Source organism: Ciconia boyciana, chromosome 15 (genome assembly GCF_034638445.1).
Source record: "Ciconia boyciana chromosome 15, ASM3463844v1, whole genome shotgun sequence".
In the NCBI taxonomy this organism is placed as follows: Eukaryota; Metazoa; Chordata; class Aves; order Ciconiiformes; family Ciconiidae; genus Ciconia; species Ciconia boyciana.
Window position 1 is genome coordinate 6,405,120 of NC_132948.1, and position 12,296 is coordinate 6,417,415.

The 12,296-nt window shown below is 43.1% G+C and overlaps 1 protein-coding gene across 2 annotated transcripts in view; it reads left to right on the plus strand.

The window, feature by feature from the left end:
- Nucleotides 1-12,296, plus strand: part of TTC28 (tetratricopeptide repeat domain 28) — a 206,718-nt gene that overhangs the window by 66,052 nt on the left and 128,370 nt on the right. The gene's annotated exons all lie outside the window — the stretch shown is intronic.

Consider the following 12,296-nt stretch of genomic DNA (forward strand, 5'->3'; position numbering starts at 1 on the left):
TTTTTCCTTTTGGAAAAACCTGCTTGAACCAGCAGGGCTCCTTCTTTCTTTGTAGCATGATGTGTGATACTGTGTTTTACATCAGGGAAGAAATAGAAATCATATGTGAAATGCATGAGAGCGTCTCTCGCTCTGAGTGCTAGACGTTGAAATAAATGGTGCTTCAGAACGTCCTGATTGGAGTGTGTATTGCCACTGCATCTCTGGGTAATCTGTCAGGCTTTGTGTCACTGATACCTCATCTCTTTTCAGCTGTTCTAAAGCTCTTCCTTTAATTTTTTCAAGCAGGCAATTGCTTCTAGTGAGCGGAGTTCTTATTTCAAATCTTTGTGTCTTCAGCAGGATAAATAGATGAAGGGCAAGCTCAATGGGAGCGTCTGTGCATTTTTCAAGCCCCTCTGTGCCTCCTTTCAAACTGGTTTTAAGATGTCTACAAGCTATAGGTTTTTAAATGTCTGTTTTTACTATTTTCAACTGAATGTGCAGTCACTCCTGTGGTTATGGCTGTGGAAACCCCTCCGGGCCATGGTTACAGCAGTATCGACTGAACCACTGAAATATTATTCTTGGCTGCTGTCTGGACTCCTCAGCTCTGGAAGATTCCGTTTCGAGTGTCAGGATTCACTCTGCAGTATTGGCTCACCCGCTTGTGCTTAAATCACGATGTCAGATGGTTATTTTTCTTTCTCTGCATTGTTGTCTGTGTCCAAACTGAGTTGATTTTGGGCAACAAAATTTGATTGTGTAGAGGGTACAGAAGATAGCTGAATTTGTCTGAACTGTCAAGCATTTTACTACTTTGAGCAAAAAGTAATTCCTACTCCTGCTATGATGTGATGGAAACTATGTTCATGTTGGAATAGGTTCTGTTTTCAACTGTAGTACCAGTAAAATCTCAGCAGAGGTTATTTTGTCAGTGTTGCCAGCGTATTCACGTGAGTGTAGCCAGGATTTCTCCTGGCCTGGCCTGAGCGCCTTTGTAGTGTTGCAGTCATGTGCTTTACGGAGCACTCTCAAGAAAATGACTCATGCAAACCGCTGGAGAAGGCACTGCTGCTCCATTTCTTAATAGGACACAAAATGAGAAAGACAGTATAGTAGCTAACGTTCCTGTAGCCCTTGGTCATTTATAGCTGTTGGTCGCTTCTGAAAGCGACTTCTGAGAAGTGATTTCCCTGCCTCTTCCCCGTTAAAATATCCACATACGAGAGCTGTCAGTACAAAAGCTGAACATGTGTGCTGCTGTACTGAATTAGGAGTCTTGTTTGATTTGTTAGGTTTGTACTCGGGTTCTTTTGCTTTACCCACTTCTTTTTATTATTAAATGTTTAAGGTGTTTTATTCATTGAAGGATTTTTGCTTTTACAACTGTTAAACTGTGCAGCATAGGATCATGTGCAGTTTATTAGTCCTGTGTGCAAACCTAGACTAAGCTCCTTTGTTTGGTGATGGTAAGATACAACTCTTGCCTGTAGCGCATTATCTTGCTTTCAGCCAATGAGAAAAAGAGTTTGCATGTGACTGAAATATTTTTTTCTGTCGTAAACCATGTATATTTTTCTACGTTTAGAAAATTACTAAATTTTTCCACAAGCACCAGAACCAATAAAGACTCTCTTCCTGTGGACTTCCGCGACTTGTTTCTGACTCCATTTCCCTTCCGGTTCCCCCTGCATCTCTGTCTAGCAGGTGGCTGGTTCAGAGCAAGGTTCATGTCGGTGGCCACTGCCACTGGAATATGTTTCTCTGGCAAACGGTCAGTGGGCCCAAAAGCCATCCGAGCTGGGGTGGGCGGACAGGTGGACTGCCAGGGCGTTGGGCAAGCCTGTTTCCTTGGGAAGCCAGGCTAAAATTCAAGCATAAGATGTCCAGTGCATTAGGTTGAGTATAACTGCACTGACAAACTCTCAGGAGGCTAGTGATTAAATTATACATAATCTGGATACAGATATGGCTGATGCGTTATATTGATTATATTCTTTGAAAAGCATAAAATTAGCCATTTTAATATGTTGAGTGGCTCAGGCTGCAGGAATTACATCTTTGTTTGCAGTCCGTCCCTTATCGCAACTTCTTTTTGAAGCTTCCTTCGGCTTTGGGGTATGGTTTGCTGGAAGGACAAGTGTGCCATGTGTCCTAGGGATGCCAGCTCAGTCAGCTCCCTGGTGAATGAAGCATTCTGCGCTGTGGTGCTTTCTGCTGGATCTCATCGCTTCGGACTCGCCTCAGGCTGCTCCGACCCGTCATCGACTAGGATTTGCTGCAACCTCTTGGCTGAGGGAAGAAGAGAATGGCTTGGATGGTGGTGTGTTCTTGTTTGCTAATGCAGATTCTTTTATCTGTGAATAGTAATAATAAAAAAAGCCATTATGCTTGTGATCACGTGTGGGATAGTGGAGTTCAGGTGGGAGAGCACTCCTTTCAAAATTGTTAAAGCCAGCAAGTTGAAAAAAGTGATGCTTCAAGTTTATTGACTGTAACTTGTTTGTTACGCAGGAGCAATGTGGTACATTCTGCATGCTTAAGCCTGATAACGGAAACTGTTTTAGATACTAAAAAAAATTGCATATAGGAGTCATTTGCTGCTCAGTTTTGATGACTAAATGCTGGACAAAACCTGAAATCACTGACTCTGTCAGGTGCAGATTTCATGAAGGATTCAATAAATCATTAATAACAACACAGGGATGAACTGCAATATCCCTTTGTTACTGACGTGCAAAAGTTATGTATCTTTACCAAGAGCAATTCAGTAAGAGCATTCATATAGACTAACTCCTCTATAAACAAATAGCTTTTTCAGGTTTCCTGCAGTACAGAAAAAAATATGCTCTTAGTAAGTTCAGTCAAATCTCATTGTATTTCTGCCATAACTTACTCTCTTTGATCTCTGTATTGTTTTTTTCAAGTCTGAATCTATAGTGTTATGATATGTCTAAGTGTTCCATTAGGATTTTAAATACGTGCTCAAGAATGTGACAGTGCATTTCATGGTCACTGTCATTTTTAAAAAGCGTAACAGTAGGATCTAAAAGCTCAGACTCTTTTTGGTTTCCTTTTAGCCTGTAACTGTGCGCCACAATTCATGGCTCCATCTATCCATGCTGATACTTAATCTGGGCATACACGTCCACTTCTGCATGGATGGAGAAGAGCCGTTTACTCCCTGTGCAATTTAGAGTTGAAGTGGAGTCTGAATAGAAGGTGTTTGGGTTCATGAGACAGTCTCTATTAATTTCATTAGAAACAATGGAACATCTTTTATGACCTTATTCTTGTTGGTAATGGTGCTTGCGTGACCTATTATGCAGAAGCACTGTTGGGAAAATACAGTGAATGCAATCTGAATTGTATCGCTTGTAAAATGTCACAGGTTGTAGAGTTCTTTTCCATAGGGAACGGAATGGGCTGATTCCTGGGTAGGCTGCTTGTGTAGGAAGTAACCTTTTCCCACTGTATTGCGTGGTGAAATGAGTTGTGCTACAGAACAGAAAAGAAGGACTGCAAAATACTTGCAAGACAATGATAATTTCTGCAAAGGACCATTAGCTTAGCTGATCCTTAGGTTCCTTTCTCTACAGATTAGTAGGTCACGGGCAGTAGCGGGATCAGTTGCATCAGGATTTACCGATGTGGCAAGTGCTCTGATTTTCCAGGCTTGAAAATCAAACCTGTTTTGCAGAATTCTGCTCATAAGCAAATTGATTTTTTTTTTTTTTTAATTCCCCACCCCTACTTCTTCCTCCCAGTTTTATAACTGGCAGTTATCAGAGGGCACTTAAACTTAAAGCATTCACAGTAAGCTCTCCTATCTCGTATTTCTTAAGAGGCTTTTAAAATCTAAATCTACCCTCTTATATGCTTAAATAAACAAAAATGGATAGTATTCCTGACCTGTTAAATATTGTAGATCTTTTCCATTTAAGGCCATACAGTACTTGGCTCTGGGATGATGTTATGCCTGAATTTATAGCAGTCTGAGCTGGTAATCCGTCTTTCCACAGAGTGATAGAGTTCTGTCCTGCTTTCCTCTAACAGTGACCTGGCATGAAGAAGCTTCTTCCAAAGCTGTCAGGTCGAAGGAGGCGTAGGCTCTGCGGCTGAACTAGCTGGCAATCACAGGGCTTTGCTTTTTGGACTTCTCAGGGTAAATGTTATCTCCAAACCTTCACAAGCCGTGCCTGCAGGAGGCCTGCTTGCTAAAGATTTCTGAAGGTTGTGGCCTTGTGGTGGATTTTTGTTTGTCTGCTTGTTTGGTTTTTTGTTTGTTTGTAGGTTTGAAAGGGAAAGCCTTGAGAAGAAAAGGCTAAGAGGGGATCTTGCTGCTGTATGAGCAGAAGGAGGCATCTAATGAGAGGGTGTAGAGGAAATCGAGAGACTCTTCTCGGAGATGCATGGGGCAGATGAGAGGTGATGGATACAACTCTGAATATAGGAAATTCTGACTAGGTGCAAGGAGAAAATGTTTTACCATGAAGGCTGTCAAGTATTGGAACAAGGTTATATCTGACTTCAACAGATTACTAGCAAAGTTATGGCTGCTTAAGTGTACATTTTTCTTTCATTTATACCATTTAGTAGCCTGTGGTGCCTGAATGTACCCTTTGTTCAGCAGTGATTAAAATTGCTGTGGGTCCTGGATGCTTCAGTGGAGAATGGGTGAGAGGGAGAGAGCTTGCCAGTACTGTATTCTGTTTGTGAAGTGTTCTGTGCAGTAGCAAATGAGACTTTTGAAAGAGCACAGAATTTCAAAACAAAAAATTAATACTCAGCAATTGATTTTGGTTTTTTTTTTGTTCTCTATTCACATAAGTGGTGTTCTTTTGTGGTGTGGTATGTGGATGAGCCATGAAAGGTATTGGTAATCTCCCTTTTGCACAGAAGGGGAGCGTATGAGGGTACCTCTGCAAGAGGAAAGCTGGCTAGGCGGAAACGGGCTTAGTGCAGTGTCTCTGCTGATTTGTCTATTTCCAGACCCAATAGAAAAACCTGTGAAGTCCTGATCAGTCTTGCCCCGTACCCCACACATTCCGATGGGATGTAATGTGCAATTTGTAACTACAGTGCATTATCCAAAGTTTTTAATGTATGAGTTTCTTCATCTTGACTTTCAGTCTCGTAGATGTAATAAAATGATGTGACACCCGCTTGATTTTGCAAACTCTCTTTCCGTACTGTGAACATGGTAAAGACCCAGCAATTTTTGAGGGGACATCCCTAAAAACATTATCATTTTATCCTTTGCTATCAGATTGCTCCTGCCTTTTGTCATCTCTAGTACTTGTGTTTCAGGGTCTTCTGCTGTATGGATTACTGACTTCCACCTGTCTGTGATATTTAGGGTCTTGCGACCTAGTAAAGATTGGCCCTTTGATAACACTATTTAACTGTTGGGTAGAGCATGAGCTCTAATAAGCTTTGTTTGAAAACTGATGTTCTAAAATGCTCGGAAGATGCTATTCTGCGAGCAAGCTGAATCCACCACTGATTCTTCAGGTACTGCAGAAGTTTAGCAAACGCTGCGCTACCTCTTGTCATGGGCTTAGAGCAGGCTCCATTTTGCTGTACTGCTGGAACCCCACTCTGCACAAACAGCACAGGATTAGGAGTAAAGTATAAACGGGGCTATTATATGGCAACAGAGACGTGCAGAGGCAGCAGCAGTCCAGCAGACTCCCTTCCCACGGTTGGTGACAAGATATGTGGGATTGTAGATGTTTGCTTATGAAAAATAGTGAATAACTGACATTACATTTTCCTGACATACATTTTCCTTATGCACAAGAAAAAATGCAAAGCTTAGTTGCTTGTAACCTCTGGTATTTTGCTTGAGTTTATACAGTTTTTATAAATACTACAGCAGCTGTTGCCATACTTGTCCTTATTGCCCAAAAAGAACGTGCATCAACATTCTGTCTTGGAGCCTTTGATTTACTCGGCAGAAAAGAACTTCATTGGACGATGCAGTATTATGACTTGATCTTCCTTTGACTTAATCTGTGCATGTGGTTTATTCTTCCTCCTCTCTGCATGCACTTTTAACAGTCTGTATCTTTTAGGCTTTCAGAGTAAGCTAATGATAGGGTCATCAGATAGGGATTGGTGATTTGTGTTGTTATTATCAAAGATAGATGCATATTCTGGCAGAGCAGAACTGTGGGTTAATCAATGTTATGACAACATAGAATTCACCAAGAAACAATTCCTCCTATATTTCCTAAATAGAGCATTTGATAGGAATATTCTTTGCAGTAAGTGCTGTACTGGAGAATTTCAGAGTAGAAGATAATTACTTGTAATTATGGAAATTTCTGCAAGGGAAATTGTCTTAATTTGTTTCTGTGAAGAAATGGAATTGCAGCATTTGAATCCTTTTAGGAGATTAATGTAGTCTTCCTTCATTACTGTGAATGGGCTTTGTAACCTTCTGGTATATCTAAAATCACCCCTTTAATCCTGCTCATTCATTTGAATTTCTACTAAAACTTAGTTTGGTTTAGAAGAAAAATCAATAACATGCACAAAGCTTCTCTTGAATTGGGTCTGTTATTTTGCGAGCTGACAGAAGAGGTTAAAAATGAGCATACAGAGGCACAAGAAGAAAGTTTAGGTGTGGGTGAAGGTAAGAGGATGTGATACTCAGCAGAGGTAAGAACTTATTCCTTATAGCAAAGGTGCGAGACGTGCACATTGTACGTGTGTGTTCTGGTAGTCGTGGATGCCAGGCCAAAGCGAAACTTCAGGTGTGGTTTGTGAGCTGTGTGGGTAAGAAGCCTTTTCGGTGCAGGGCAAACTGGAGAAGATCATAACAAAGTAAAATGGGGCAAGGAAATGGATATGACTGGACAGTCTTTTCTAGCTCAGCGCAACATGTTTTTCCCCTGCTTGGAGAGGACGTGAACCCGCTCTGCCTGCGTGCAAAATCAGCATTCAGATGTAAACAGCGTGGTGCTGTGCTCAAATACGTGCAGTCTGCCTCTCAGCAAGGCTTAGGTCCTTGCTTGGCACTGCGTTACAGAGCTTCCATTTACGTGAAGGCCGATGTCTCTGTCCTCTTCTGCAGAGCGCCGAACTTGGGTCACATTGGCTTTGTAGACACTGCTTGGCATGGTTTATTATCTTGCTGTATTTGTATATGTTTATGAGATTTCTGTTTTTGAATTGAACACTGGGAAAATAATTTCATGATTTCGAGTCTTTCTGACAAGTTTGAATGTCATTTCTCAATGTTACATGGAAAAAATGGAGTCCTCGGCTGCCAAATGAAATTAGTGCTTTTTCCCATATTTGTAATATTCTTCTCTGTGCTACTTTATTTAAGCAGAAGTTTATCCCCTGCTCTGGTTAATGGATCCTTGTAATAGGGATTCCTGGGTCAATTTGTAAGAACAACAGCTTGTATTGCTAAGTATATTTAACTGGAAACTTGGAATATTGGTTTGACAGGAACAGCTAAGCATAGAAATCTGACAAAATACAGGCAAAGTGAAATTGTACAGTTTACTGATATAGGTTGGATGGACTTGTTCAGCCATAGAGTATTTGGGAAGGAGAGCACGCGTGTGGAGGAGTGGGAAAGGATTGCTTTGGCGAGGTAAACAAGGTGGTCCAAAACTAGGCTAGAGAAATGGCTAGTGTGGGATAACAGCAGAAGCCTAGGATGGCGTGTTTTTTTACTGGGATGCTGGCTTAAAAAGGTTTGGAGTGATGAATAGGGAAATGTTCTCCAATTGCTTTCTCCTGCACTGAGAAAACCAGGACTTTGTAAATAATAAAATACCTGACTGTGTCATCAGTTTAATTGGAATAATCTCCGAGACCATTACTCTTCGGTTAGCCACAGTTAAAAATGGCGGCAGCATTCATCCTGGAACATTTATTAAAGCTGTACAGATCGCGCTGTCAGTAGAGCTGGGATTCGTGCCCCAAAGGCAAGGCTGCGTGGCTTGAGCGGATGTAGGTGAACCCCGGGCGGCGCAGCACCTCTCGCCCCGGGGCTGGCACTGGTGCTCTCCCTGCTGCGCAGCGAGCTGATCCGGCGGCTGGGCCGCCTGGGTGCGAACCCAGGGAGAGCGTGTTTGGTTTCAGGGGCTCGGCTCCCTCGGCAGCTCACCACGCTCCGAGGGGGGAGCAGAATGCTGCTGCCCCGGCCCAGCCCGCAGGAGAAGCGGCCGCTGGCTCTGCTGGTGCCGTGCCGCTTGGAGGCCCAAGCCTCTGTGTTCCTGTTGTGATTTTTTTTTTTTTTTTTTGGACAATGAGGACTAAGTCACGTTTTCAAAAAAGTTGGTTTTTTCCATTATATGGAAATACGACTCTTCCTATCAAAGTTGCTTATTGTTTCTTTTATTCTTATTTTTATTTTCTAGCTTGCTACATTGAAGGGAGTAAATAAGGATTGTTAGATGAACCTAAGCGTGACATCTTATTGCAAACTGTGTTTACATGCCTTTCCTGGGAGCATGAACAATTTGGTGACTTCAGCTGTTTTAATAACCCAGATCTAGGCTTGTTTAGTTTCTTGCCTGATGTACGCTACATTGGAACAAAATTATACCACTGAGATAGGAATGTTTATGGGATAGCCTAGCCTGAAACTCTGGAATCTGAATTAAGTTTTGTAGCTTTAATTGCAAATAATTTCTGTCCTTTAAATGGAAAATAGTTTGTAAAAGCACTTCTTGCAGTTAGTGTACAAATCAATTGAATCTTTCCTGGACACAAACTGTTGTTTGGCCTGCCATTGATGCGATAGAGCGGTTGGATATTACACTAGTGAGTCTGGCTGAACTGGAGCTGATGCCTGAAGAACTAGGTGGGTGTCTCCCACTGTGGTCTGGGAGGCTGGGTCCCTCAGGTTGCAGTGTTGTGTCCAAACCCACTGTTTACATCCCCCCTGTAAGCCGAAGATGTTAACGCAGAGACACCCAGACGCAAACCAGCTTGTGTTTGGCTCTGTACTAGCCCGTACTCGGACTCAGGCTGGCCCCCGGCGGGCAGAGGAAGAGTCTTCGCTGCGCTGCTGTAGGGGAGGCTCAAGTGCAGAGGTACTCAGTGCGGCTGAATGCCGGTCTGCCTTGGGTCTTGCTTGGGTAGAGGTCCGTATCTGCCACACCTCCTGGGCACACGTCTAGCTCGGAGGAGGCAGGCTCTTCAGCCTGGATTCTGTGGTGTGCAAGTGGCTGCGCAGCCCCGGGGTACCCTAGCTGCCTGGGGCTGCTGTTGAGGTGCTTCTCTGGGACAGCTCTGCAGGTGCAGGACCCAAATAAAGTCGTGCACTTCTGGGAGCTGCCGCCTCCTCAAATTAATTCAGATGCTCTGTATTTGTAAAGAAGCATGCCAGAATACCTTCTGAACTAAACTGCCATCAGAGTGATAAAACAAGTCTCTGATCTCATGGTAAACTATGCTGTTTTTCTTTCAGAATTTGTTGTGTTTTTCTTTTTACCTTGTCATTATTGTTTTATTTTCTGTTATGTTATCTTGTAACCTGCTAGGTGGTGATACCAGCTCATCTACCTTGAACCCCAAGTCTGGAATGGAAGGAAGAGTAATTCCATTGATATTCTGCCAAGTATCCACATTTCCCTGACAAACCTGCTGTTCTGTAACTTCCTTCAGCAAACGCCACTAAGGCAGGCTATCCATACGCCTCCCATATGGATGACTGCAAGGGGCTAGCAATTCTGCCTTCTCTTAAAGTGGAATCACACCTTAAGCAGCCATGAATTAACCTCCATAAAACATTCTACTATTTTTACTCTTAAGTGGCAGGAAGGAGGGACTTAGGAGGCTGATACATAAAATATCCAGCTGTGTTATTCAAGTTAACTAGGACCTTACAGAGGCTGTTATGACTTGGCACCATCCCATTTTCCATAGAAATGTTAATCTGTTATGGTTGGAGAGCCCTTTTGTGAATTTCTGGGTTCTGAATCTTAGCTCTTGCTCAGATGCAGACCCATACCTGACATATCTGGGCAGAGAAACCCCAATGCCACTCTGCCACAACGTGGAATGCATACTACAGTGTCTTCTCTCCCCAGACTTGCTAGTTTCTTGGCATGTCCCTGGTGCCTTCCTGGCAGTGGGAGTTCTGGTTTCCTAATTACACCTGTGAAGTACTGAGGGGCTGTAAAGCCATGAGTTTTGGCATAGTGGGGACTTTCTTAGCCACAGGTCCTGTTACCATAAAAGATGCTAGAGTTACAGGACTTTGAAAAGCAACAGACTTTGGAACACAGCTTCCATCGTTACGATCTTATCACGCCGGTGAGCTTTGGTTGGTTGGAGTCCCGCAGCCAGCCAGCCAGAACTCTCATAACTGAATCAGTGCTGTGTTTAGAAAAGCAGTTTTCTTTTAAAACTCTGCCTTTGTTCTTGCCATTATCTTCTAGATAGGAAGTTTTGCAAAATAAATGGCCACTGTTACAGCCAGCTATTGTTGAATTAGATTAGGCTCTTTTTCTGCTAATGGTCCTCTTTGCCCTGTCATGGGCTTCCAGGCCTGCATAAGGTGTCAGGCCCTTGCTATAAAATGGATGCTGTAGACAACAGTTGCCATCATGGTTGACATTCATAGAGTAAAATGAGATTCATAATTAGGCTCAGACCCCAGGACTCTTTCAGGGACACAAAAGAGCAAATAGCTTTTTGTAGACTTAAGGATGGGTAAAGGACGACTGGTAGGCTTCCAGACACGTTAACAAGAAGGTTCAGTGCCTTCTTCTGCACCTTGAGAATCCTGATAAATGCCAGCATGCTCTGTGACCAGAGCAGGGGCTAGCAACAAAACTCAGCCCATGTGGGGCTGACAAAGCTTCGCATATCAGCCAGTAGAAAAGGAGGGAGAGTCTTTTGTACCAGACTTCTCATTTTATGAGATTCTGTTAAACTTTAACTTATTTCTTCAACAGAATCACTTAAACGTATTATAGGAAATTCCTTGCTGTCTCCAAAAAGAGTCGTGTCCCAGTTTGCTGTGGATGTCCCTAACAAATTATGTTGTCAGATAAATTCCTTACTCTCCTAAGGGAGGCTTTAAGATTGCTCTGTCCCAATTTGCTTGGGTACTAAAAAGATCTGGCTGGATTTTTGCACAGTTTTGTTTGCTTATAGATTTATATCCACTAGAAATTGAGGGTAGCTCGAACAATCTGGATATAGACTGCCTCTTGGTATTTTCTGTAATTGCTGATGTGATAATCAAACTGCTTGTAGCAGAAATAGTTGCATATACAGCTATGGTAGGCTCCTGAGTTGTTTACAGAACTCGCTGCATTTTCAAGTGGTTATTCCGTTTTTTTGCCTCTCCTCCGCTCCCCCCCCGCCCCCAACCATTTCAGCATTGCGCCATGGATATGTCTCAGCTGGACCTGAGTACGTGGTAGAAGAAAGAAGTAGTTTGAGGCTAACAAACAGACAAAGGGGAAGTGAATTAGGTGACCTCGTTAGGTTTCTTCCAATCTGAGTTGTTCTACAGTTTTATGAAACAGAAACAGATGGAGAAGGTGACTTAGAGATTTCCAGAGGAGGTATGTGGTTGGGACCTGTGGGAGGTTGCAGTGTCTACACCTGCATTGTACAGGCCTAGTTCTGAAAGCTGTGCTGGGCAGGGTGCACCATCTGTAGTCCCTGCCTTATACGTCGATTGTAATAGACTGCGCAAAGCAGATTTGTGCTGTGGTCTCTTGCCGTGTTGCCCAGCTTTGTCCATTTGGCCTTGCATGTTCTGTGGACCCTACCTGTCAGCCTAATCTCACCGAAGCTTGGTAGGTGGGGTCACACAACCTCTAGCCCACCTGGGAAAGGGGTGAGCAGAGCAGAGCTTTGTCCTGAGAGGTTGTACAGTCTTCTCCTTTCTACTTTTCATCCGTTTTAACTGATGCACTTTTATCTAAAGCCAGTTCACTTCCTGCTGCTGAAGAAAGTCTTACTGGGATGCAGTTCTTGACCACGACACTGCTTCTATATTCTGTTCTTCCCTGTGTCCTGCATGTTTTCTCTCCTTAAGCCACAAGTGATGTATGTCTGCTACTGCCGTGTGTGTATGCTCAGTGCCAGGAGTAAGAGGGCCCTGTTTTTCCTTGGGCGTTATGCAGTATTGCACTATTAATAAACCAGTGGGGCACAAAGCAGCTGAAGGGTGTGCAGCAGGAGTTGTATTGGAGAAGTCACAGTCATTCTCTGTTCAGCTGAATCTGCATTGTGAGGGTGAGGCTCATCAGCTGTGAGTTTTTGTTGCTGTTGCATTTAAACAAAGAACAGTTTCCTTCATGTGTAAGAATGCAGTCCCTCTG